This window comes from Schistocerca americana, chromosome 7 (genome assembly GCF_021461395.2).
Source record: "Schistocerca americana isolate TAMUIC-IGC-003095 chromosome 7, iqSchAmer2.1, whole genome shotgun sequence".
NCBI lineage: Eukaryota > Metazoa > Arthropoda > Insecta > Orthoptera > Acrididae > Schistocerca > Schistocerca americana.
Genome location: NC_060125.1, coordinates 186892677 through 186920322, shown reverse-complemented (window position 1 = coordinate 186920322; position 27646 = coordinate 186892677). Strand labels below are relative to the sequence as shown.

The following is a 27646-nucleotide window of genomic DNA, read 5'->3' as shown; positions in this document are numbered from 1 at the left end:
TTTTGTTTGTGTTTCTGTTTGCCAATGAATATGTAATGCGTAATGTTTGTGTTGTTGAGCAGATGGTGTGCTTAATCAGTTTTCCTGTTATCCAAAAAGTTAAACAATTTAATATTCTGTATATAATAAATAATGTATATAATAAAATCAATCCCTCTAAAATTTACCCAGTCTCGTGAGCACCGAGTTCTAGGGCCCTGTCTAATAAACTGATAAAAGTCCCTGTGCAAATAAACAATCAAATAAATTTTCTTATACTGTCGCAACGGATGTAATCTCTTGATATTATGTTCTCTCCACAGTATACATAGAAAATATCCAGTCCTGGCACGGCGAATGGAGTGCTGGCCGTAAAATAGCTTCATACAAATAATATCAGCAGATTGGTTGATAAATGAATAACCTTGCAAATGTTCAGTGAAAATACTGGATAGTAGCTCAGCGCTGTGCAATGCTGCCCGCATTGAAGCTATTACAAACATTAAACTTTTCAGATTCTAGCACATTAATATTTTTTTTACTCTGATTGAAAAATGATTTCTTTAAAAAAATATTCATTGGGTTAAAATAAACACGACATTGAAGAGGATGAGGTACTGATAAGGGAATATCTTTAGAGGAAATGTTTCAGTGTGAAAATTGTATTCAAAATAAAATTTCTCCTTCACAAAATCTGGTATGAAACATTTTACATTAACTTAAAAATCAGTGAACTTCTCAACTGTTATAATATTCTCACTTACTGTCGTAATTTTTAAGCACTTGGATCGTTACATGCAAACAGCCTTGACATCGTTTGTCAAAATAGATTCCAAAGTTTGACTTCTCTGTATCAGGATTACAAAACCACAAAATATTACAAATCGCTTATACCTAATGAACCTATACATTAAACCTAATGGAAAATACTTGGTTCCTACATTCAAGGGCCAGTACTACAAAAATTAGCCAAAACCAAATCGGGTTGCTGCATACTTAAAACTAAATATAAAAAATTTCATACCTTTCAAATTTGTTCCAGTTGTTTCACCCTTGAGTGCTCGCCGCTGCTAGCTGAGTGGTCAGCATGACAGAATATCAATTCTAAGGGCCCGGGTTCGATTCCCGGCCGGGTCGGAGATTTTATCCGCTCAGGGACTGGGTGTTGTGTTGTCCTAAGTATTATTTTCATCCCCATCGACGCGCACGTCGCCGAAATGGCGTCAAATCGAAAGACTTGCACCCAGTGAACGGTCTACACTACGGGAGGCCCTAGTCACACGACAGGTTATTTACCTTTGAGTTACAGTATCATTCATCACTTCATTTTATAAAAACTATATTATGCTGCGTCCATAGACAGCTAGCCACTAGCTTTAGGCCTTACATCCTACCTATAACAGAGTGCAACAGCAACTGCTGCTGTGCTCCGCGCGCCCCTGTTAACAATCGATTCTGCCACTTAGGCAACATCTTTGGTTCAGTGCTATCAAAAATACAATCTCTTCTACATATGAGAATCGTTTCAGGTCATTTTTCATTAATTATATTACAAAATCCTCTCTACTTCGACCATCATCAGCAGTTATTTTACTCCCCAAATAGCCAAACTCATTTACTACTTTAAGTCTCTCATTTCCTAATCTAATTCCCTCAGCATCACCCGACTTAATTTGGCTACATTATTTAGAGTGAGAATGGCCAGGAAAGTATTCTGAAGAAGAGAAATTTATTAACATCGAGTATAGATTAAGTGTCAGGAAGTCGATTCTGAAAGCATTTGTATGTAGTGTAGACACGTATGGAAGTGAAACATGGACGATAAATAGTTTGGACAAGAAGAGAATAGAAGCTTTCGAAATGTGATGCTACAGAAGAATGCTGAAGATTAGACGGTTATATCACATAACTAATAAGGAGGTACTGAATAAAATTGGGGAGAAGGAAAATTTGTGGCACGACTAGAAGAAGGGATCGGTTGGTAGGACATGTTCTGAGGCATCAAGGGATCGCCAGTATAATACTGGAGAGCAGCATGGAGGGTAAAAATTGTAGAGGGAGACCAAGAGATGAATAGGCTAAGCAGATTCAGAAGGATGTACGTTGCAGTAGGTACTGGGAGATGAAGAAGCTTGCACAGGATAGAGTAGGATGGTGAGCTGCATCAAACTAGTCTCTGGACTGAAGACCACAACAACAACGACAGCAACATAACAAAATCGGGTTTCACGTACAGGTGGACTCCTCACAATATAGTCACATGCATTGTTCCTCATTGACACGTGAAAATATGTACAATATTGGATCAAAAATATCCGACATCCCTACATAACACGGAACTGACCACTAAATATCACGAGAAGTGGACCCAGCAGTATAAAATGAGGTGCAAAGTATTGAGCAGTAATAACAGAATTCGTCACTGAGCATTAACAGCAGAACACGTCGGTGATGAGATCATGGACCAGTTACTGGGTGTCACCTGAGTGACAGATCTTCCAGGGGTGTGTCAACCATTCTACAGCAGACGATTGTGGGTGATGTGAATACAAAGTGGAAACATGAAGGAACGACCAGTGCTACAACAAAGATATGCAAACCTCATCTACTGATGGACAGGGATCGACGAGTATTGCGGAGGCTGGTTGACAAAAATTAAATGAAATTTGCAGGAGGAATCACTAGTAGGGTCCGAAGTACCACTTGCTGACCAGGTGGCACAGTAAGTTTGTATAGGGAGTTAAGAAGAATGGATTGCAGCGATCAAGCAGCTCCTCCTAAGCCCCACACCTCTACAGTCAGTGTCAGGTGTGAGGTAACGGGCGAGTTGTGGTGCCATGAAAATATTCTAAGTTCAGAGTTGGCGTGGCCGTGCTGGGGCCTCTGGACGGGCCGCTGTTCGTCGGCGGCCACGTGGTGCCGAACGTTAGCCGGGGTCCAGCGACAGCATGGCTGGGAATTCCACGGTGATGCTGTGTCGATGAAGGAGACATGCCTGAAGATGGCAGACTTCGTGAAACCATCATGGCAGACATTTCACAGTTCGTATAGAAATTCATAACAGCCAGAGGAATCATGATACCTTCAAAAGAAACATGCACATTATCATTATTTGCATGACAATTCTGATGGTGTAATCAGATTTTTCAATATCTTTATTAGTTTAAAGTTTAGTATCTGACTGTAAATTGTACAAGTAACACCCAGCAACGAATTTGCAAAATCTAAACATTTCATCCGATTTTGTCGATCGACGTGTCTTTAGAAAGCTATTAGTGTATACATAAATTGGTATAAATTACAGGCATGTAACTTGAATAGTACATGGGTTATTGGAGGTCAAAGTGCCCGGTTATTATCGATCGCGTCAGGTCATAAGTACTCCACAGTGACACGAAAAAACAGTGGCATCATGCTTATAAATACACTCCTGGAAATGGAAAAAAGAACACATTGACACCGGTGTGTCAGACCCACCATACTTGCTCCGGACACTGCGAGAGGGCTGTACAAGCAATAATCACACGCACGGCACAGCGGACACACCAGGAACCGCGGTGTTGGCCGTCGAATGGCGCTAGCTGCGCAGCATTTGTGCACCGCCGCCACAGTGTCAGCCAGTTTGCCGTGGCATACGAAGCTCCATCGCAGTATTTAACACTGGTAGCATGCCGCGACAGCGTGGACGTGAACCGTATGTGCAGTTGACGGACTTTGAGCGAGGGCGTATAGTGGGCATGCGGGAGGCCGGGTGGACGTACCGCCGAATTGCTCAACATGTGGGGCGTGAGGTCTCCACAGTACATCGATGTTGTCGCCAGTGGTCGGCGGAAGGTGCACGTGCCCGTCGACCTGGGACCGGACCGCAGCGACGCACGGATGCACGCCAAGACCGTAGGATCCTACGCAGTGCCGTAGGGGACCGCACCGCCACTTCCCAGCAAATTAGGGACACTGTTGCTCCTGGGGTATCGGCGAGGACCATTCGCAACCGTCTCCATGAAGCTGGGCTACGGTCCCGCACACCGTTAGGCCGTCTTCCGCTCACGCCCCAACATCGTGCAGCCCGCCTCCAGTGGTGTCGCGACAGGCGTGAATGGAGGGACGAATGGAGACGTGTCGTCTTCAGCGATGAGAGTCGCTTCTGCTTTGGTGCCAATGATGGTCGTATGCGTGTTTGGCGCCGTGCAGGTGAGCGCCACAATCAGGACTGCATACGACCGAGGCACACAGGGCCAACACCCGGCATCATGGTGTGGGGAGAGATCTCCTACACTGGCCGTATACCACTGGTGATCGTCGAGGGGACACTGAATAGTGCACGGTACCTCCAAACCGTCATCGAACCCATCGTTCTGCCATTCCTAGATCGGCAAGGGAACTTGCTGTTCCAACAGGACAATGCACGTCCGCATGTATCCCGTGCCACCCAACGTGCTCTAGAAGGTGTAAGTCAACTACCCTGGCCAGCAAGATCTCCGGATCTGTCCCCCATTGAGCATGTTTGGGACTGGATGAAGCGTCGTCTCACGCGGTCTGCACGTCCAGCACGAACGCTGGTCCAACTGAGGCGCCAGGTGGAAATGGCATGGCAAGCCGTTCCACAGGACTACATCCAGCATCTCTACGATCGTCTCCATGGGAGAATAGCAGCCTGCATTGCTGCGAAAGGTGGATATACACTGTACTAGTGCCGACATTGTGCATGCTCTGTTGCCTGTGTCTATGTGCCTGTGGTTCTGTCAGTGTGATCATGTGACGTATCTGACCCCAGGATTGTGTCAATAAAGTTTCCCCTTCCTGGGACAATGAATTCACGGTGTTCTTATTTCAATTTCCAGGAGTGTATATTTATTCATTTATGTCTTTATTTATATCCGATGTATGCAATTCATGACGAAATTGGTCAATTATTTACTGTGCTTCAGGAAGCACAGAGACGTTAGGCTACTGTCCTACTTTTGTTTGCTATTCCTTTGATATATGTCCGTTTAATTTGTTTACGTTTCTACTAATGTGTGTTAGAACGTGTTTATGGTCCAGCCATAGGAATATTTATTTAATTTAAAGTTATTTAAATGTAAATCCAGTATTTTGAAAGTGTTTCATTATGTTTGTGAATGGGCGTTGGCTTGAAAACATGGCGGGAGCGCTCTAGCCAATCACAGCGCCCGTAAATGGGAAGACTGGATGGAAGTGGGAGAAGAGCATTGGTACGGGACAGGACACGGGAGGTGCTGGACGCGACGCCGGCGGCGGACGCACTGCCGCGTGAGAGACTTGGAGTGTGGAGGGTTTGCGAGTGGGCGCAAGAGATAGAAATACTTCGGAGTGTGGACTTGTGAACTTGTGAGATTTCTGAGGTTTCTACAGTGAAGACGTAGTATGCGTTTAGAAGTGAATATCTCGCGAGCTATGTTGTCGTTCATAATTAATTACGTGCAGTAGGAATCCATTTTTTCCCTGTTAGTCAACTTATATTTTATTTAATTGCTGGAGCATTAAGTGTTTAGCAGAAATATACCGCATTCTCAAAAAGACTTTTACTATTGTACTCAAAGTCATTGAGATAGTACCTGCAGATTTTATTTAATTGCAATCTTTCATTTATAAATGTATTTGTTACGTTATAAATTCTCAATTGCCGAGTGATAGGAACCTTTGACAATTCGATTCATACTGTATACTGTAGACTCAGCAGTATTTGGCTTGTAATGCGGCAACTACGTATTCCAGCCCCTAGACAACGAAACCAGCCATATTTCAACTCTGAGTCACAGGGTACGTAGTTGAGGGCCACCACATCACCTCATTTCGTTTCTTATTTGAAACCCCGCACAAGCGATGCTTGAGGTGGTGTAAAGAACGACACCGCTAGCGGTGGGTTACAGGAAACTAGTAATTTGGAGTTACGAATCACGCTGTACCCTGTGGCAGTCCGATGGGAGAGTTTGGATTTGGCGAATGCACGGACAACGTTACCTGCCAACGTGTGTAGTGACAAAAATTAAGCGCGCAGGAGGTGGTGTAGTTTTTCGGGTTAGGGTGTGGTCCTCTCCTATTGCGCTTAAAAAAACTCTAAATTCGGTATGATATGAACGCATTTTAGAGCTTTGCGTACTGTGTACAGTAGAGAAACATTTCGGAGACGATAATCGTTTGTATCAGCATAACAATGCGCCCTCTTATAAAGCAATGCGCCCATGGTCTGTAGACAATAACGTTCCTGAAATGGAGTGCACTACCCAAAGTCTCAATCTGAACCCAATGGAATACCCGAGGGGTGAGTTAAAACGTAGAGTTGGCTCCAGACCCCAGCGTCCAAAATCACTACATAACTGCGGTTTCGGCGCTGGAGGAAGTATGGCCTGCAATTGCTCCACTGACCTTCACACACATCGATACTGTTCCCAGCAGAGTTCAAGCGTCGTTAAGGGGAAGAGGGAGAGGGGGGGATACACTACAAATTAAGGTCCACTAAGAGGTGTCGGGATACTTTCACCAGGGTAGGGTAGATCTCCCATTAAACTGTCCAATATCCACTGGAGCACCTTTTCGCTCAATCTGGTCACCTAAAAAACAATTAAAAGGGCGAGAAGTCGCGGGCATACTATACAGTCCAAAATAAACATGTCTTTGCGCTGGCACCAAACCTACACAAAATTTCTGACGTGATGACGTTTCCGTCATCGGCTGTAATTATTGTTCGTTATAAACTATTGGCTAATTTAAGATATTATAGCATTCTCATATTTATGTGCATGATGATAAGCTACTAAGCTGCCAACCACCAGTATAAGGCGGGCAAACATATAATTTAGAACAAATAGTCCTACAGGACTATTGGTTATGAGGTATTCTATTACTTTTTTTTTGCTATGTGGGAATTTCCCGTTTCCATTGATACGTTTTCTTGCAACAATTTAGAGACTTTTGCACCATGGTACAAAACTTCATTGTGGCTCGTAGACAGGGTAGCAAACTCCATATACGAAATTAATTTTTACTTCAAGTTGTCAATTTCCCTAATGTTTGACGATATAATACAAAACAGAAAGCAGATGTTGACAGATGTGGAAATTACCGAACAATCAGTTTAATAAGTCACAGCTGCAAAATACTAACGCGAATACTTTACAGCCGAATGGAAAAACTGGTAGAAGCGAACCTCGGCGAAGATTAGTTTGGATTCCGCAGAAATTTTGGAACACGTGAGGCAATACTGACCCTACGACTTACCTTAAAAATACACTCCAGGAAATGGAAAAAAGAACACATTGACACCGGTGTGTCAGACCCACCATACTTGCTCCGGACACTGCGAGAGGGCTGTACAAGCGATGATCACACGCACGGCACAGCGGACACACCAGGAACCGCGGTGTTGGCCGTCGAATGGGTGCTAGCTGCGCAGCATTTGTGCACCGCCGCCGTCAGTGTCAGCCAGTTTGCCGTGGCATACGGAGCTCCATCACAGTCTTTAACACTGGTAGCATGCCGCGACAGCGTGGACGTGAACCGTATGTGCAGTTGACGGACTTTGAGCGAGGGCGTATAGTGGGCATGCGGAAGGCCGGGTGGACGTACCGCCGAATTGCTCAACACGTGGGGCGTGAGGTCTCCACAGTACATCGATGTTGTCGCCAGTGGTCGGCGGAAGGTGCACGTGCCCGTCGACCTGGGACCGGACCGCAGCGACGCACGGATGCGCGCCAAGACCGTAGGATCCTACGCAGTGCCGTAGGGGACCGCACCGCCACTTCCCAGCAAATTAGGGACACTGTTGCTTCTGGGGTATCGGCGAGGGCCATTCGCAACCGTCTCCATGAAGCTGGGCTACGGTCCGGCACACCGTTAGGCCGTCTTCCGCTCACGCCCCAACATCGTGCAGCCCGCCTCCAGTGGTGTCGAGACAGGCGTGAATGGAGGGGCGAATGGAGACGTGTCGTCTTCAGCGATGAGAGTCGCTTCTGCCTTGGTGCCAATGATGGTCGTATGCGTGTTTGGCGCCGTGCAGGTGAGCGCCACAATCAGGACTGCATACGACCGAGGCACACAGGGCCAACACCCGGCATCATGGTGTGGGGAGCGATCTGCTACACTGGCCGTACACCACTGGTGATCGTCGAGGGGACACTGAATAGTGCACGGTACATCCAAACCGTCATCGAACCCATCGTTCTACCATTCCTAGACCGGCAAGGGAACTTGCTGTTCCAACAGGACAATGCACGTCCGCATGTATCCCGTGCCACCCAACGTGCTCTAGAAGGTGTAAGTCAACTACCCTGGCCAGCAAGATCTCCGGATCTGTCCCCCATTGAGCATGTTTGGGACTGGATGAAGCGTCGTCTCACGAGGTCTGCAAGTCCAGCACGAACGCTGGTCCAACTGAGGCGCCAGGTGGAAATGGCATGGCAAGCCGTTCCACAGGACTACATCCAGCATCTCTACGATCGTTTCCATGGGAGAATAGCAGCCTGCATTGCTGCGAAAGGTGGATATACACTGTACTAGTGCCGACATTGTGCATGCTCTGTTGCCTGTGTCTATGTGCCTGTGGTTCTGTCAGTGTGATCATGTGATGTATCTGACCCCAGGAATGTGTCAATAAAGTTTCCCCTTCCTGGGACAATGAATTCACGGTGTTCTTATTTCAATTTCCAGGAGTGTAGATTAAGGAAAGGCAAACCTACATTTCTAGCAGTTGTAGACTTAGAGAAAGCTTATGGCAATAATGACTGGAATACTCTCTTTTAAATTCTAAAGGTGGCAGGGGTAAAATACAGGAGCGAAAGGCTATTTTCAATTTGTACAGAAACCAAATGGCAGTTATAAGAGTCGAGGGACATGAAAGGGAAGCAGCGGTTGGGAAGGGAGTGAGACAGGGTTGTAGCCTGTCCCCGATGTTATTCAATCTGTATATTGAGCAAGCAGTAAAGGAAACAAAAGAAAAATTCGGAGTAGGTGTTAAAGTCCATGGAGATGAAATAAAAACGTTGAGGTACGCCGATGACATTGTAATTCTGTCGGAGACAGCAAAGGACTTGGAAGAGCAGTTGAACGGAATGGACAGTGTATTGAAAGGAGGATATAAGATGAACATCAACAAAAGCAAAACGAGGATAATGGAATGTAGTCGAATTAAGTCGGGTGATGCTGACGGAATTAGATAAGGAAATGAGACACTTAAAGTAGTAAGAGAGTTTTGCTATTTGGGGAGCAAAATAACTGATGATGGTCGAAGTATAGAGGATATAAAATGTAGACTGGAAATGGCAAGGAAAGTGTTTCTGAAGAAGAGAAATTTGTTAACATCGAATATAGATTTAAGTGTCAGGAAGCCGTTTCTGAAAGTATTTGTATGGAGTGTAGCCATATATGGAAGTGAAACATGGACAGCAAATAGTTTGGACAAGAAGAGAATAGAAGCTTTCGAAATGTGGTGCTACAGAAGAATGCTGAAGATTAGATGGGTAGATCACATAACTAATGAGGAGGTATTGAATAGAACTGAGTAGAAGAGGAGTTTGTAGCACAAATTGACAAGAAGAAGGGACCAGTTGGTAGGACATGTTCTGGGGCATCAATGGATCACAAATTTAGCATTGTAGGGCAGCGTGGAGGGTAAAAGTCGTAGAGGGAGATGAAGAGATGAATACACTAAGCAGATTCAGAAGAATGTAGGTTGCAGTAAGTACTGGGAGATGAAGAAGCTTGCACAGGATAGAATAGCATGGAGAGCTGCATCAAACCAGTCTCAGCACTGAAGACAACAACAACAACAACAACAACAATACAAAACAGTTGCAACCTGTCGATATACAGGGCGGACCATTTTAATCCGTAGTGGAGAATAACTCGCGACTGAGACGAGATACAGCAACACATTTTACATAAAAGTTGTAGGTGGAAAAGAGGCTCACGCATTGCCACTAATAGATGTGACCTTAAATGTAATTTTTAAGGTGATTTGGAGAGTAAAGTGATTTTTTTAAATGGGAATACTGATATTTTACTTAAGATTTGAAAAGAGTACTCATTTACGTATAAAATGACAGACTATTCAAGGTCATGGCTAGGTTCAATGAAGTTCAAATAAGCAAATACATTTTTGGTTCTACTTGGGGTTAATTCGGTGTAGTGAAGGGGAACAGGAAAATACAATGTTAGATACAAACTGGAAGGGTCATCTCTAGGAATTAGAGACGAGGGGACTCACTCAGCGACTTGTAAATCGGTGTTCTACGACTTACTCGTATTTACGTTACTTCTATGATGCAAATGTCAAAATAACATTAATACTTTATGACATATTTAGTTTTGCCCATAAACACGTTATTTAAAACTTAAAAGTTCAAACATGTCTTCCCCTTTTCCACACCCGACGTCAGAAAACTCAAACTTCGAGTGACCTTCCATAATTAACTTTAAGATTATGGTTATTGGTTGTGATATGTGACCCCTTATGCTCCTTCCAGTTGGTATCTAACATTGTATTTTGCTGTATCCGTCCTCTATACCAAGTTAATCCCTACAAGATCTGAAAACATATTTGCTTATTTGACCTTCATTGAACCTTGCCATGACTTTAAATAATGTGTCGTTTTATACCTAAAATTTGCCGCGCTTTCCAAATATCAAGTTAGATATTAGGGTTCCCATTTTAAAAAATCGCTTTAACCTCTAAATCGCCCTGAAAATCACATTCAAGGTCACGGCCATTAGTAGCAATGCATGACCTTTCTTCTCACCAACTTTTATCTGAAACGTTTTGCTGCATCTCATCTCTATCCCGACTTATTTCCCATTATGAATTAAAATGGTCCGCCTTGTATATGCACCCTGTTATAAAGCAGCATCTGTGAGGTAATGATATGTGGACAATAACGTTCTTTAAATCGAGCGTTCTGCCCAGAGTCCCGATCTTAACCCGGTGGAACACCCTAGGGATGACCTACAACGTCGACTTTGCTCGCTGATGACGTCCACGTAAAATTTTAGTGAAAACAACCTACACTACCTTCACCTGCAAAGTGTATTTGCCATCTCTGAAGTGAAATAACAAACTAATAAACATCATCTTCATATTCACTGAAACTAGTTACCACATTAGGTATTTGTATATCTTTGGTGTGCTTATGGTTACACCGCCCTGCATCTAGGTATGCACCTTGTGCAGCTTGTTGTGGCTACATATCGAGCAAGATATGCAACAGAATACGGACATCTGCTCAGCATTAAACGCTAATGAGTTTGTAACACGTTGTTTTGTTTGTTCATCGCTTTAAAGCTCTTCATGTATGAAGGGAAACTAATGTAGTAATAACAAGTGAATGTATCCAAAATTTCCTGCTGTTCAAGATATGTCAACACGACCCGGATTGTCATATTGAGTTAGTAAATAAATGTTATGGTGAAGTGAGTTTTCGTACTCATCTACCTTCGTTGTATGAGGACTACCAAATATGTTTATTTCACATAGCGATTTCGCAGTGTTACCGCTCTGTTTTCGGTGGAACTGAATATGGGACGAAAGAACGGGGTACTCTGTTACCTCCAAACATTAGAAACCTAAAATCCGCCTCTGTAGCTGTGTGATCAGCGCCGCTGCCTGCCTTGCAGAGCATCCATATTCTATTCACGGTATTGCAAGGAATTTTTCCTCTTAATGTCTCTTAGTGTAAATTGAGCAATTACTTGGCCGAGTAGTCGGGCTCCAGGTGACGAAAACTAACAATGGTCGGGAGAAGAGCGGCGTTATGACCCCACGCTTCCTCATACCGCCATTGGCAGAGAATGAGACGGCAGCTGGTCGGTACCGATGGTCCCACCAATTTTACGTAAAGAATGATTGCAGCTGTGTGCCCATTGCATTCCGCCATCTCAATTCTTCCACCTTCATTCTTAAGAGCCTGGGATAATGAATTCGGGTAAAATGAAACTGTCAATATCGCTTAATTTCGACTACAGTTTTTAGTACAGTTTTACTTATAAATCGATCACTGTCATATTTTGTGCAGGTGGTAGCCCACAGCTCTTAAATACTAGAAGACGTTCTTGTCTAAGAGCCGCGAAGAGCTGCTGATGAGACGAACCTGTATTCCGTGAAGATTCAACCAAAATATGGCTACCTACAATATATATCTCGCATAAAGACCATGAAGATAAAATTATAGAGATTCGACCCCACACACAGCAATTGATACTCCCGCGAACCACTCGCGATTGGAACAGGAAAAAAACGGGAAGTAATACTGGTACATAATGTACCTTCCGCCATACAGCATGCAGTGGCTTGCGAAATATAGATGTAGATGTATTCGGTAGCAAGTGTCTAGCAACATTACATTACGATGTTCAGTTAATCGAAGCAGGTGTTGAATAAAGCTTCATTTCAATGGCAGCTCACGGTAGTCCTTAAATACGACTTTTTTAAAGCGATCTCTATTGCTCTTAAAAATTTTTACACGAAGAGGGTATCCTGTGATCTTATAACTTGACTGAAACAGAGGTCAAATGAATACTATTAAATTATAATTGAAGAGTACAAAAACGCTATTTGGAGATTTTTGACTACACTACTTATTTTTACTACAATTACATGGCATCGTGTGTCACCATCAGACAGCAAAGGGAACGCCATGTAGAAACAACCATTCTTCGCTCCCACTTGCCATCTGTACCATTTGTTGTAATTTCTGCAGTTCATTACTCTGATGACACTGTGTAATACGGATGTCCCAGCCGCGCTTCTTTACTTCAGGATTTTTCCTTCCAATGTCCTTTTTGTGAATCTCTTACGTCGAACTAGGTGTCCAATTAATTTAGTTTGTCTTCTCTGAATGGTGTCAATATCATGTTATGTTTAACTTCTTTTACTGATTGTTCGTCAGTTTTAATTCAATCCAGGATGTTTCCGTGGCTCCTCTGCATATTCACATCTCTGTTGCTTCTAGTTTTTTTTTCTCGTTTCCACAGAGCCCTTCCTTTACAACATTAGTTTCAAATTATCAGAGTAGATGTTTTGATTATTTTTTCACGTTAAGAAGGTTGTTTGTTAATCGAATTCTCTTCTTTCCGAATGCTTCTGTTAACATCTGCATTAGTATTTTATTTCTTGTTTTAATATGTCCCTGTTTTGCTGTTCGATTTATATACCACAGTTATTTTGGTCTTCTTAGCGTTTATTCTGTTTGTGGTTATCTAAGGCATCAGACAGAATTCTTAAGAAAAGGCCCATGTTCTGGCATAGCATCAGCAAATTGGACAAATTGTATTTGTTATCCATCTCTTTGGTGCTGCTTTTCATTCTTTGTACTCCACTTTATTTAAAAATAAATAACATGAATAGGGAGAGACATGACCGACTTGTCGGACTCTTCTTCTCATCTCAATCTGTTTCTTAGTGCCTTTGATATCTATTTCTGTGCTCTGTTTTTGTATAGACTGAGAATCAGTCTTTTATCTCTCCAGTCTATTACGGTTGTTTTCAGCTTTGCTAACAGTGTCTTCCAGTTCACTTTGTCGAAAGCCTTTTCCGGCTTAATGAATACGGCATGTGTACTCCCATTCATCTCAGTCCTTCTGTAAGTAGGCTGTTCAGGTTTTATGTTGGTAACGCCACGTAGCGCTCTGTATGAAAATCACTACCTGTGCTGTGTGAAGTCCGTGGCCGGTTTGCATTGTTGGAATTTGCTATTGTAGTGTTGGGCAGTTGGCTCTTAACAGCGCGTAGCGTTGCGCATTTGGAGGTGAGCCGCCAGCAGTGGTGGATGTGGGGAGAGAGACGGCGGAGTTTTGAGAGCGGATGATCTGGACGTGTGTCCATCAGAGGCAGTAAATTTGTAAGACTGGATGTCATGAAGTGCTATATATATTATGACTTTTGAACACTATTAAGGTAAATACATTGTTTGTTCTTTATTAAAATCTTTCATTTCGCTAACTACGCCTATCAGTAGTTAGTGACATCAGTAGTTTGAATCTTTTATTTAGCTGGCAGTAGTGGCGCTCGCTGTATTGCAGTAGTTCGAATAACGAAGATTGTTGTGAGGTAAGTGATTTGTGAAAGGTATAGGTTAATGTTAGTCGGGGCCATTCTTTTGTAGGGATTATTAAAAGTCAGATTGCGTTGCGCTAAAAATATTGTGTGTCAGTTTAAGCACAGTCATTTATAATTTTTGTAAGGGGACGTTTGACTTCTTTATAAGATTATTCGTAGTGCCACTATAGCTCGCCTGGTTCATTTCCTTCCCTAAATCCAAATTGATCTTCTCCTAAATGTTGTTTAACTTCAATCTGTAGACTTTCTTTCTCTATAATTTTTTATTCATCGTATAGTAATGCCAAGGATTTGTAATTTGAGCAATCATCGCATTTTCTTTCTTAATTGATTAATTTTTATTAGTTCCATTGGCGTTGTTCCCTCCTCATAGCAGACATACGTAAATTTGTACAGTTGTTTTTTCGCCTTGGAGTAGTAATGGAATGGCGAATCGAAGGCCGCCGGAAGTCCGCTCGCCTACGAAATGTCCTCAGCTGCTCGGCAGAAACCGAACCGATTTCGTGTGTTGGCGCAGCGCATAAAACGGCGTCGATTCAGAAATAGATATCGTGCTCACAACTTCTTAATCTTCCCTCTTAAAGTATGCATAAACTGGAAGAGGCACGCAATTCCGCGCTTGGAATAGAGTTCGGAGCACGGAACGCTTTCGCTGTACCTGAACTGTTTAGTGAAAGGAGTACGAGTGAGGTGGAAGGATGGGAAGCGGCAGTGTGTGTGTGTTAAGGGTGGGAGGGGGGGGGAGTGGGGAGAGGATTTGGGGAGCGGGGGCGCTTCGTTGATGCAGACTGGCTCCACGCAGCCGAAGGCAACTCTGGCGCTCTTCTCAGACAGGAGGTCTTTCTGCGGTTCTTTTCGTGGAACGGCCACCTCGGTGATTACGCGGACGCAGTCGGCGTCGTCTCCCGAGGGACCGCTGAGTGGGCTCTGCGGCCCTTCTGAAGAGAGTCGTAAATGAGTCCCGTAATTAACACTACCGGCGTCTCTCAGGATCAGCTCAAGTGCGAGTGCGGGCCGGTGGTCCCAGCCACAGCGCACACCTCAAACGGCTCGACTGCCCCCCACAAAAAAGAAGGGCCACATGAAAACCGAGACTTTCTGTCTCAGAAGTGCGTTCCCAGAACGACACAGGGCGATTTTTTTCCAAGTTTCCCGCGGGTGTGTTCATTAACGGGCACACAGTACCGCAAAGGGAAAACCAAAGTCATCGAGACCGCATAAGTTCGAACGTTATTACAATTGGAAGGGGAACTTCTACTTTTGGTGAAATACGTACTGTGTTAATTTTACGTGATATTTCTGAATTATCAGTATAAACTCGTAAGACTATAGAGAGCAGCTAGGTAATAGTTTGAATGGTAGTTCATGTGTCAAGGTGTTCCATGGCCCGAGTTCAACTACATAAAAAAAAAATTGTATCCTCCCCACTTCCTTCTTGTCTGCAGAGTGTAAGATGATACATACATAGTTACTGTTGCAAATATATTTAATGCAGATCTATTGTTATTCTCGTGTAGTCGAAAACTATGCGTTATGGCATGTATGTTCTGATTACTTTCCTTTTTTAATCTGGTTCTATACTGAAAACATGCACAAATTTCATACGTTATTTAGATAATTACTCTCCAGCATTTTTACTTACATTCTGCATATTATGCACCATAATTTGTTTCCTCATATTTTTAATATTTATGTTATGATTCATGTTCCTCATTGTACTCAGGCTTTTAATTTGTGTACTCTCCCCCTTGCCCCCTGATTTGGAGTTAGGACTGCATTTATACATTGCTACATGTTCTCATACACGAAACTTTTGTAAGTATGCTTTATATAAACAACTTTATTAGCAATATATGGTCTGTTTTAAAATCTGCACAGTAGACATAAAGAAAACAAAAAGTACTAAACACTTCCCATTCAAGGAATTACGTGCGACAACTGATTCAGTAGTATCTGACTGGAGTTTCCCCAGCTCTATCATGTCCACGGCGTGTTTGATAGGATATAGTGGAATTATGTTCTTTTTGTGTTTACAGATAAACACGAGTTGTTTTAATAGAATAGAATTCATCGGTTTCCGGAAGACTTCCTCATCATCTATTTCATACTGGAATTTGAGTTCTCCGTTACATTTCCATATTACGCTGAAAGTGGTAAATAATACATTAGTACAAGCGGAGATGTGAAGGAAAGATGACAAAGCCGGATGAAAAAACTGTTTGTTGCTAAGTATGCGAAAAAGCAGTTAATGGTGAGACACATTTTCAGACTATGCAACACTGAAAATAAATAACAAGAGAACATGAGAAAACGAAAAATGATAGAGTTAATTTTCTATTGGCAGGTTTTGATTGTTTCTCAACTTTTAGTGTGGAATGTTTTTGTCGCTGATATTCCAGTACGAAGGTCAACTAATGCTTTACAGTTTTGTGCCCACAATTCGAATGTCGGACCACAATTCGATTTCGAAAAAATGCGCTAAAAATAACTCAACACGAATTAGTCACAGACTTTCTCACAAATCTCATCGTTTGTGTCACGCGTCGACTAATCCGTGTATAGAAAGAGACTTCCAGTTTTCACGATTCCCTAATATACCGAGCACCTAGAGTGTCATTCAAGAATATCTTTGCAAGATGACGTCAGTGTCAGAGATAGAGAAGAATAACGCTGTCTGACGATGTTCACAAGGTTGAAGCCGGTGGTTGATAACCAGACATTTTTGTGACTGTATTTAAAGTTTATACACCATATGGAACTGTCTTTTGAAGACCGAAATTATGTCGCTGTGCTTCTCGACGCTCTCATTTTTTGTCTCCACGAAAGCCCGTAAAGTATATTAAAAAACCATCTGCAGAATACCTGCCGAAAACAGTTCCGATTTCGAGCTGCTGTCAAGTACATTTGACGAGTGCAAAGATGTTACTGAGACGTGAAGTCGCAACTTTTCCCTGTCGGGTAAAGCAGCAGCTGCCACTAATCTATACTGTAATGACTATATAAGGCCAATAAGGTTGATGCCAAAAATCTCGAAAAGTTCTTGAGCGATTTACTTCAAATTTCTTCATGATACTCGAATAAACGTTTGCACGTACAGAGGCTGCATTTTTTTTAATATACAGCGTGTAATGGGTATAAGTATAGACATTTTCATAACACATCGGTGTTTTCTTCTCTGCGTCGAACGATCTTCCTGTAGACACGTCTCATAATGTGCTATCTGATGTTTTCTGCAGAGTCGTTACTGTTCGACTAACTGCACTCCCCTTTCAGTATTGACATGAGTCCATCTACCCACACTTCAACACCTGACCTGCTGCCCAGGCAAAAATAACCATTACTATCTTGCTCTTGCAACATGTACTTGGTGGTATTACCAAATCTAAAAACATATCACTTATAATAGCTATAATTACTAGACTGCAAATGACGTAAATACTGATGTAAGGTTGTTCATTACACTGTGCGCAGTCACCAATAGAAATATGTGCACTATACCCACTACTCCTTATACTTCTATATGGTACATGCGCACACTGAAAATAAATCGCAGCACCAAAAAAAATATTAATGTAGTATAATGAAAGTTATGGAATACATTTGCCTATGTAACATATTAAAGTGATTAACTTTGCAAGAACACAAGTTAATATAAGCCCTAAATAAGTTATTGTAAGTGTGTATTGCTTGTGCATTAATAACTAGTATAGACGCCAGAATGTTGAATGCAAGCACGCAAATGTGCATCCATTGTGTTGTACATGTGCCGGCTGTCACTTTGTGTGATGGATTTCCATGCTTGTTGAACTTGGTCGGGCAGTACAGCGACGGTTAATGATGTTTGTGGACGACGCTGGACATGTTCTATGATGTCCCACATTTGCTCGGTTGGAGATAGATCTGGTGATCGAATAGGTCAAGGAAACAGGTCGACTGTGGTGTCACCGCCAGACACCACACTTGCTAGGTGGTAGCCTTTAAATAGGCCGCAGTCCATTAGTATACGCCGGACCCGCGTGTCGCCACTGTCAGTAATTGCAGACCGACCGCCACCACACGGCAGGTCTAGAGAGACGTCCTGGCACTCGCCCCAGTTGTACAGCCGACGTTCATAGCAATGGTTCATTGACCGATACGATCTCATTTGCCGAGACGATAGTTAGCATAGCCTTCAGCTACATTTGATACGACCTAGCAAGGCGCGTATTCAATTGATAATTAATATTATGAAGCATGTACCGTAACGAGAGATGTTCTACAATTGTGGATTAAAGTTAAGTATTATATCAACTACTTACTTTATTTGCAATTCTCAAGATATTGTCCTGTTCCAGACCTCACGCCAGTTAGCGTGTAATTAAACGCGTGCATTTCGGCCTCCTCTAGAAAATCAGTGTTGGCTCTTCTGCCAACACTACATCGACACTATGTAGAGCATGTTGGGTTACAACAGCGGTATGTGGTCGAGCGTTGTCCTGTTGGAAAACACTCTGGAATGCTGTTTCTTCTTGGTATTGTGATATTTTTCCCGTCGATAGATATAAGGTATCATATATATATATATATATATATGTGATACCCTAATAAACATTTGGAATCGTGTGGGCTACTGATACATATACAACAGATGTAATTCCAGATATTTTTATGCGTCGTACCTTAATATGTACTCACACAGTGTGTTTTTCCTGTTTTCCTCTGTTCCCAACAGTCTTCCCACAAACATATCACAATCTTTATGACGTAATATTTTCTGCGTGGTCATAACTGCACCACTATGTTGACTGCACCCATCAGTATAGATTAAACATTTCGCATCCATCATCTGGCTTGCATTAAAATTTGGAGGCACTAACCAACTTGAAAACGTACATCTCATAATAGCTGTAATTATTACTCTATAAATGATATAATTACTGATGTAATGTTGTACAGTACACCACCCTCATTCACCAAGAGAATTATCTGCACTTATTCATGTGAACATGAATAAAACCAACAAACTGCAGGGACGGATTCCTGACTGGAATGGAGGAGAAGAGATCCTACGAACATGTGTTTGGAAGTGGATGGTGCACGTGCAACGACAAAAAATCATCCCAGAATACAGTACAATGCTGTATCGCATCCACGGCGAAACAGACGTTGAAGGTGGCCTCCATGGGATTGCAGGTGGTAGAGATAGCAGGTGTTGTCATGCAGGACGCACATAACCGTACTTTGGCTTACACCATGTGGGCTGCTACCTACCTGACAGGTGTACTAGCGGTCGTCTCACTATCCTGTAGAACATTGTCCTCCAAATATGGTGTACGCACAGTCCGCCGCTTCCCTGCACGTTCGTCTGTCTGAAAGGACCCATGAGCACGCAAACTCGCAAAAAGGGTTTGAAATGTGTGATGTGGTTGACGTCTGTGAGGGTACTAAGTTTGGTATAACCGCGCTGCCTATCGGCCGCTTCCGTCTGATTGGTCGAACACAAACACCATCTCGGCCTGTTCCCGAAGTGAGCACCGGACCATTCAGCCGCTTACAGTACGCTGCCCCAATCACTCAGCCTGAAACACACAAGAAACACACGGCACGTGGTCAGAGGAAGTGTCATTCGTCAGCGCCATCTATCGTGGCAACGATGCGTTTCCAGACACATGTCCATACGACCTTTTTTCGACAATTTCCAATCAGAAACTCGTTCTTCCAGTTTGTCGGTTTTATTGATGTTCACCCTGTACATTAAGCAAAAGGTGTCAGCGGTAATTTCGAAAATTTCTTGCCTGAATTACTTCAAATTTTCACATGATGCTGTACTAAACAGTCAGTCGACATTGGCTGAATATTTCTTTAGACAACAATGTACAGGTTTTCTGTTGAAATCGTCCATGAAAAAGAAAATGCTGTGCTGAAAACTGTGCGTCTCGTCTTTTTTCTCGCAGTCAGGTTTAAGTACATCAGCAGGGCATTTAAACATTTAGAGTCGCGCGGCGAAGCCTTTGCGGTCTCGGGCGCCTTATCACGGCTCGCGAGGCTCCCCCCCTCCCCCCCCCCCCCAACCCCCAGCCGCCCGCTCGAGTGTGTGCGTTGTCCTTAGCGCAAGTTATTTTAAGTTGGATTAAGTAGTACGTAAGCCTAGGGACCGATGAACTAAGCAGTTTGCTATCCTAGTCCTTACAACAAATTTCCAATTTTTTTTAAACATTTAGACTAATTCATGCGTGTGGAGTGTCCCACACTGTGACTCGTATCGAGATGTCTGAATTATAACAACCTTTCACCTAAACCAATATATGTAAATATACGCGCCTTAAAGCAAAACACCTTTATTTCGGATGCACTCTTCGTGCGATGTCTTGCGGGAATAAGGTGAGGCTGCAAGCAATGGATGCGCATTTCATTCGACCCCTTATGAGGCTGCGAGCGGTCAGCATACTGTAGAGTGTGACATATGGGAATTTTGGTTGGATGGGAAGCTTGCTTGGATAACCGAAGGCGACCACTCCAATAAGAGAGAAATGTGGGTTCAAGTTCCAGCCCGGCAGAAATTTTCACTTGTCGCCACGGGATTTATTTCATTGCAGCTGATCTCGGAATTTATCTGTCGTCATGTATATTGGGCTACAGGATCGTGAAAGGTGTTCTTTCACACATGTCTGAAACAGCAGACACAATGCATATACATACGTGTGTTGTATTGGCAAATAATGATACCTCCAGTGCGCACGCACTCGTCGTTCAACTTCTTGCAAAGATTAGATGAGGCTGTCAGCAATGAGGATATTAGACAGGGGACACTACGTATGTAGCGCGCAACATACGGGAATTTAGGCTGGGCGGGAAGCGTTCTGGGATAGCTGAAGTGGCTAAGGTGACCTCTCGTGATAAACGTGAAATTTTTGTTTGATTCCCGGTCCAGCACAAATTTGCACTTGTTGCCTTCGATATATTTCAGTGCCCGAGTGCAGCTAATGGAATTTTTCTTTCATCATTAGACTAATTTGCTCCTCTCATGTATATTTCTTTTCTTACACGTTACTGTAAACAAATTTGGTATATAGAAGTATAGTTTGTTTTTGTTCTTCATCACAGTTGGTTTTAACGGGAAACAAGTAGAATGTATTTACAATTTATTTGCTTATTATTGAAATATTGCTATGAAACCTGAATCGTCCGAAACTTTGTAACCCCACCCGTTCACAGACGAGAGCTATGCGAAATACAGTCATTGAAGATACTACACTCAAGATCCAGCGACCAATGATCCCAACCGATTTACACACTCACTTTTAGCGATTGCATTTCCAATCAAGATTTCTTTGGCAAAGAGAATAAGCAAAGTTTAAAGTCTGAAAGCAGTGGAAAGAGGAAATTGACAGGGAACGGGGGTAGAAAATGGACGTACAGAGGGGGTAGGAGGAGAGGGACGGAGAGAAGGGGAGGAGGAGATGGAGAGAGATGGGAAGGAGGATGATATGGATAGAGAGACGACTGTGACGGGGATATTGACAAGGATGGAGGAGGAGGTGGACATAGAGAGGAAGAAAAGGAGAATAGGATGTATATTCAGTACCCATACATACGCTATGTGATCAAAAGTATCTGAACACCCCCAAAGCCGGCCGTGGTGGCCGAGCGGTTCTAGGCGCTACAGTCTGGAACCGTGAAACCGCTAGGGTCGCAGGTTCGAATCCCGCCTCGGGCATGGATGTGTGTGTGATGTTCTTAGGTTAGTTAGGTTTAAGTAGTTCTAATTTCTAGGGGACTGATGACTTCAGAAGTTAAGTCCCATAGTGCATTGTGCTGCCACCTCTAGCCAGGTACTCCATATCAGCGATATCAGTAGTCATTAGACATCGTGAAAGAGCAGAATGGGGCGCTCCGCGGAACTCACGGACTTCGAACGTGGTCGGGTGATTGTGTGTCACTTCTGTCATACGTCTGTAAGCGAGATTTCCACACTCCTAAACATGCCTAGATCCACTGTTTCCGATGAGATAGTGAAGTAGAAACGTGAATTGACACTTGCACGACAAAAGCGTACAGGCCGACCTCGTCTGTTGACTGACAGAGACCGCCGACAGTTGAAGAGGGTCGTAATGCGTTATAGGGAGACGTCTGTCCAGACCATCACACAGGAATTCCAAACTGCATCAGGATCCACTGCAAGTTAGGCGGGGGGGTGAGAAAACTTGGCTTTCATGGTTCAGCCTCTGCTCATAAGCCACACAACACGCCGGTAAATGTCAAACGACTCCTCGGTTGGTCTGAAGAGCGTATACATTGACGTGAACAGTGGAAAAACGTTTTGTGGAGTGACAAATGATGGTACACAACATGATGATCTGATGGCAGGATGTGGACATGGCGGATGCCCGGTGAACGTCATCTGCCAGCGTGCGTAGTGCCAACAGTAAAATTCGGAGGCAGTTGTGGTATGGTGTGGTCGTGGTTTTCATGGAGGGGGCTTGCACCCCTTGTTGTTTTGCGTGGTACTATCACAGCACAGGCCTACATTGGTGTTTTAAGCACCTTCTTGCCTCCCACTGTTGAAGAGCACTTCGGGGATGGCGATTGCATCTTTCAACGCCATCGAGCACCTGTTCGTAATACACGGCCTGTGGCGGAGTGGTTACACGACAATAACACCCCTGTAATGGACTGGCCTGCAGAGTCCTTACCTGAATCCTATAGAAAACCTTTGGGATGTTTTGGAACGCCAGCTTCGTGTCAGGCCTCACCGACCTACATCGATACCTCTCCTCAGTGCAGCACTCGGTGAAGAATGGGACGCCATCCCTCCAGAAAGCTTCCAGCATCTGATCGAACGTATGCCTGCGAGAGTGGAAGCTGTCATCAAGGCTAAGGATGGGCCAACTCCATATCGAATTCCAGCATTACCGATAGAGGGAGCCACGAACTTGTAAGTCATTTTCAGCCAGGTTTCCGGATACTCTTGATCGCTTAGTGTACTTAGGCGTTGCAAAGCATTGCCGGGTTCGCTAGTAAGATTATAATTCAACAATTGTCTTTCTGATACAGGTATAATAACTCTAATTGAGTACATTCACAGAAACACTCCCAATGAAATTTAAAAAAATTTGCATGAAGCGCAAGTACAGAATTTTAAAAAGTGGTGTGGTGTACTTCGTTTCATTTCTTTGTGACATCCGAACCTCCTGTCTTTTGACTCATACGCTGCGTCAGAAGGGTGCTTTTCACAGAACGGAATGAGACCAGAGAGCGATAAAAGAGGGTGGACCTGGATTACGAAGTGTACTCTGACATGTGTGACATTCTGCCCTGAAGGTACTAAGGAGAAAAAAAGTCTTCATGATGCAGGCGGAGGTAAGTCAAATTAGAACTGTCTGATAATCTTTTTGTCTGTACTCCGCTGGAAAATGGAAGGTTTCATATCCTTTCGTTATTTTCACTGCGCGTTACGCGAAGTGGACCAAGAACAGTGCAGTGCTTTCTCTTCGTTTAACCACGATATTTTCTTTTCCCTGCAGTTCGAGTCGCGCATACTAAATCTGTCATATAGCAGCTCTGGCGTAGACATGACACATAAAGAGGATGTTTCATTCAGTTCCCTGCTTCGCTTGTCCATCTAGTGTCCGTAATGTTTCCATTCAGCGCTTCTGCTGCCCTTCGTCCTCTTCGCACTTTTATCTCCCATTTGATTCTTGGACCTACAGACGACGCATAGCGGCGTTAGAATAGCCATAAAACATTCTAAAAACTAACAGGAGCGTACTTGTAGACCTTTACAGCAGTTTTTTTGACAGACAGTTTGTGGTTTCACTTTTTTACTAAGCACCGTGTGGTGTAGAAAGGCAAGGAGAAAATACAACTTCACTGAGATCTTGCGGTAGAATAATCTAAGTGCCAACCTGATCTGGATGACTGTATTCTTAATACAGTTTTTCAAGGCAGTCGCGCTGCGTGTACAACACATAAATTTGGCTGTTTGTGCGGCAGCGCTAATTAATTTTAATTGCCGAATATTGGAGTTGGCTTCTACATTTTCGAAAGTGAGGAACTGGATGGTTGTATTTATATATGGCCGTACGTCTCTTGCGTTTATATAGTAGTCGATTTTATGGAATCAGGCAGTTCACCAGGTCGATATGAGTGCGTGACAGAATGTCAGAAAGGAGCTATCGTGTTGGGCGTGGCGCAGCCACCACCATGAAAAACGCAGCGCGAGTTGTTAGTCCATCACGCCTGAATTTGCAACATGTCTACGAGGAATGGGGTGCCATCGGCACCCGTGTAGTACGGTGTCAGAACAGCCCGACCAGTAGGCCCGGCGATGAGTGCCACTCCTTGTCAATGATAAATGGTTTAAAACCAGGATGGAATTGCTCCTTTCAGTGCATGCAGATACTTCGCATCTAGTTTCCGACCGAACTTTAAAAAGGGAACTACGTGCAAGAGACATATGGAATTACGTAGTGAAGGCCACTGCTCACATGTACGTAAATAAAAATGTAGATGTTCGTTTGTTAATAATCTTAAAATCGCCGAAAGTTTTTCGCGAGTTGCTTTGAAATTTTGACGCAGCATTGAATGTAAACACGTGCCTGTTTTTAGATCCCACTGCAGCGTCATCATTTTACCCTCCCGTCCGTCCCTCCCCCCCCCTCCGCTCTCTCTCTCTCTCTCTCTCTCTCCCTCTCTCTCTCTCCCTCCCATCTCTCTCTCACTCTCTTTCTCTGTATCTGAAGTCCGTCTGCTTTGGTCTTAGCTGAGTGTTTACGTGCTTGTCTACCATGTACCGAGCCCGGGTTCGATTCCCGGCCGGGTTGGAGGTGTACTCCGCTCGGGGCTGGGTGTTGTGTTGTCCTCATCATCACCGACGTGCAATTCGCTTAATGTGGCGTCACCTGAGATGAAACTTGCACCAGGTGGCTCAACTCCCCCGAATGGGCCTCAGGCCAACAATGCCACGCTGTCACTTTTTTCTGTATCTGAAGTCCCTTGCTCATGTCTTTCCATACAAAGGGGCAAATCTCAGGTACTGCGACAGGGACTAATAGATACACTGACTAATGAGGAAGGTTTTGATACGTTTTGTAAATATTTCGTACAAACTGTCTTAATTATGTCTAGTTAAAAGCTAAGTCATGAAAACGAAGCCATTGACACCTAGCGAACAACATCCATATATCGAGAGAACAGTAGTGTCTCGAGATGGTATCAGGAATGATATGATTCGCATCTGGTGTGTTCTTCTAGTTGACTGGAAACCGAAAAGTTGTGGGAACGATGCCTACCTGGGTGACTTTCTTTCACTCTGCCTTTTAACCCAGCATTCACATCTCAATGACGTGAAGGTACGCATTTCGAAATATGACAACAATTACAGACTGCCAGTTTATGCTTCCCTCGGATTATCAGTCGCAAATCAGACTCTAAATTAATAGTAAATTCTTCAAAGAACGGGCCGTGAGACACTCAGCCTTGGAGTACCGTAATAAGTTTCATCAGTAACGGAATAATAACCACATCGTCTTCAGGCTGTGATGCGAGACTTACAATTTAAAACAGTCCAGTATTTTTATCCGATGGTGTCCCTGCAATGGTTTGAGAATAGTTGCATAGAAAACAAATTGCGAACCAAAAAAATGGTGTTTTATTTTCACTCCTCCAGTAAAACGATTTCCGGAAAAGTACTTCAATAACTTTGCTAAGTTAACGTACAGTGCATTATTTCAGCAGGGCAACAGATGACTCAGCTTTCAGTTTTAGCCTACCTTGATCCAAATTTGGATACGATTCTTTGCATGGCGAAGAAGTCTGCCAGAAAGAGTCGACGAAAAAGTATTGCGACAATGAGTCTCAACAATGCGTAACAGTGCGTACTGAGTTTCACAAGAGGAGAGCTGTCACACTTTTCGCTAAGAATGTACATCATGCGTGTTTCTTATGTTTTCTTTTGTTTGTGTAACCTCAGCCAGCTTCCGATACATATTGAATCATTCACACACACACGAGTTGCGCACAGATTTACACTGGTTGTGAGCATATTACATACATCAAGATGTGTTTGGATCACTGCCTTGAGCTGTCACATCAAACGCCATTTCAGTATGGAACACATAACATTCACGACTCCAGACAACTTTACTGCCGTACGCTACTTACATTACGTTAAATTATATGAAAGTATGAAATGCATTCCCAAATCGTGAACATGATTGTACAACAGCTGTACGATTTACCCGTAACATATGAGAATTTGTACCCAGCCGGGACTCGAACCGGTATCTGCCGCTTTTACGCGAGCGGTCACCTTCACTGCCTTAGTCATTCGCGCACGCCTCCAGTATCGACCAAACTTTCCATACGTCCAAGTCTCATAGTGCTCGGACACAAATAGTGTGATTCCCGAACAGGGAGAGACATTATTTCACTCTCATCCATATTCGAAATAACACAGCATCGAACTGTACAGCCACTCTAAATTACAGACACTATCCTACTCTACTGTATTTCATGCCAAAGTAAGGCAATCTAACGAGTAAAATAACGTGACTCCCTACGCGGGAAATACAGCAATTGCGAAGTACGGAACGTAGACTCACAGTGACATACAGATGTTCGGTTCGGTCCTGGAGGGGCGATCGGATGGCCGAGACAGTCCACGCGGCTGCTCACGTAAAGCACGAACTCCGGTTTTGACGAGTACTGGCCCCGCACAAATTTTCGTATGTCTCTAGTAAGCTAGCCAGCTAGTTAGCTGTTGTACAGTCGTATTCGCAATTTGCGACTGCGTTTCATAATTTAATACGGCTGTCAATCGTCAGTATGCATGACTGAAGGAAAAGTGCATCAAACTATATGAACACTGTAGAATACAGACATTGTCCTGCTTTGTTATACGAAAGTAATGATATTCTCTGAAATTTATTCTGTCCTCTGCGCAGTGGTCTGAAAATAAAATGCGCAACGTCACTCAAGTTGTCTGGAATAGATACACTCCTGGAAATGGAAAAAAGAACACATTGACACCGGTGTGTCAGACCCACCATACTTGCTCCGGACACTGCGAGAGGGCTGTACAAGCAATGATCACACGCACGGCACAGCGGACACACCAGGAACCGCGGTGTTGGCCGTCGAATGGCGCTAGCTGCGCAGCATTTGTGCACCGCCGCCGTCAGTGTCAGCCAGTTTGCCGTGGCATACGGAGCTCCATCGCAGTCTTTAACACTGGTAGCATGCCGCGACAGCGTGGACGTGAACCGTATATGCAGTTGACGGACTTTGAGCGAGGGCGTATAGTGGGCATGCGGGAGGCCGGGTGGACGTGCCGCCGAATTGCTCAACACGTGGGGCGTGAGGTCTCCACAGTACATCGATGTTGTCGCCAGTGGTCAGCGGAAGGTGCACGTGCCCGTCGACCTGGGACCGGACCGCAGCGACGCACGGATGCACGCCAAGACCGTAGGATCCTACGCAGTGCCGTAGGGGACCGCACCGCCACTTCCCAGCAAATTAGGGACACTGTTGCTCCTGGGGTATCGGCGAGGACCATTCGCAACCGTCTCCATGAAGCTGGGCTACGGTCCCGCACACCGTTAGGCCGTCTTCCGCTCACGCCCC

General features: G+C 43.9%; 1 protein-coding gene across 1 annotated transcript in view; it reads left to right on the top strand.

Annotated features, from left to right (window-relative positions):
- Positions 1-27646, top strand: part of LOC124622836 (lachesin-like) — a 689013-nt gene that overhangs the window by 124469 nt on the left and 536898 nt on the right. The gene's annotated exons all lie outside the window — the stretch shown is intronic.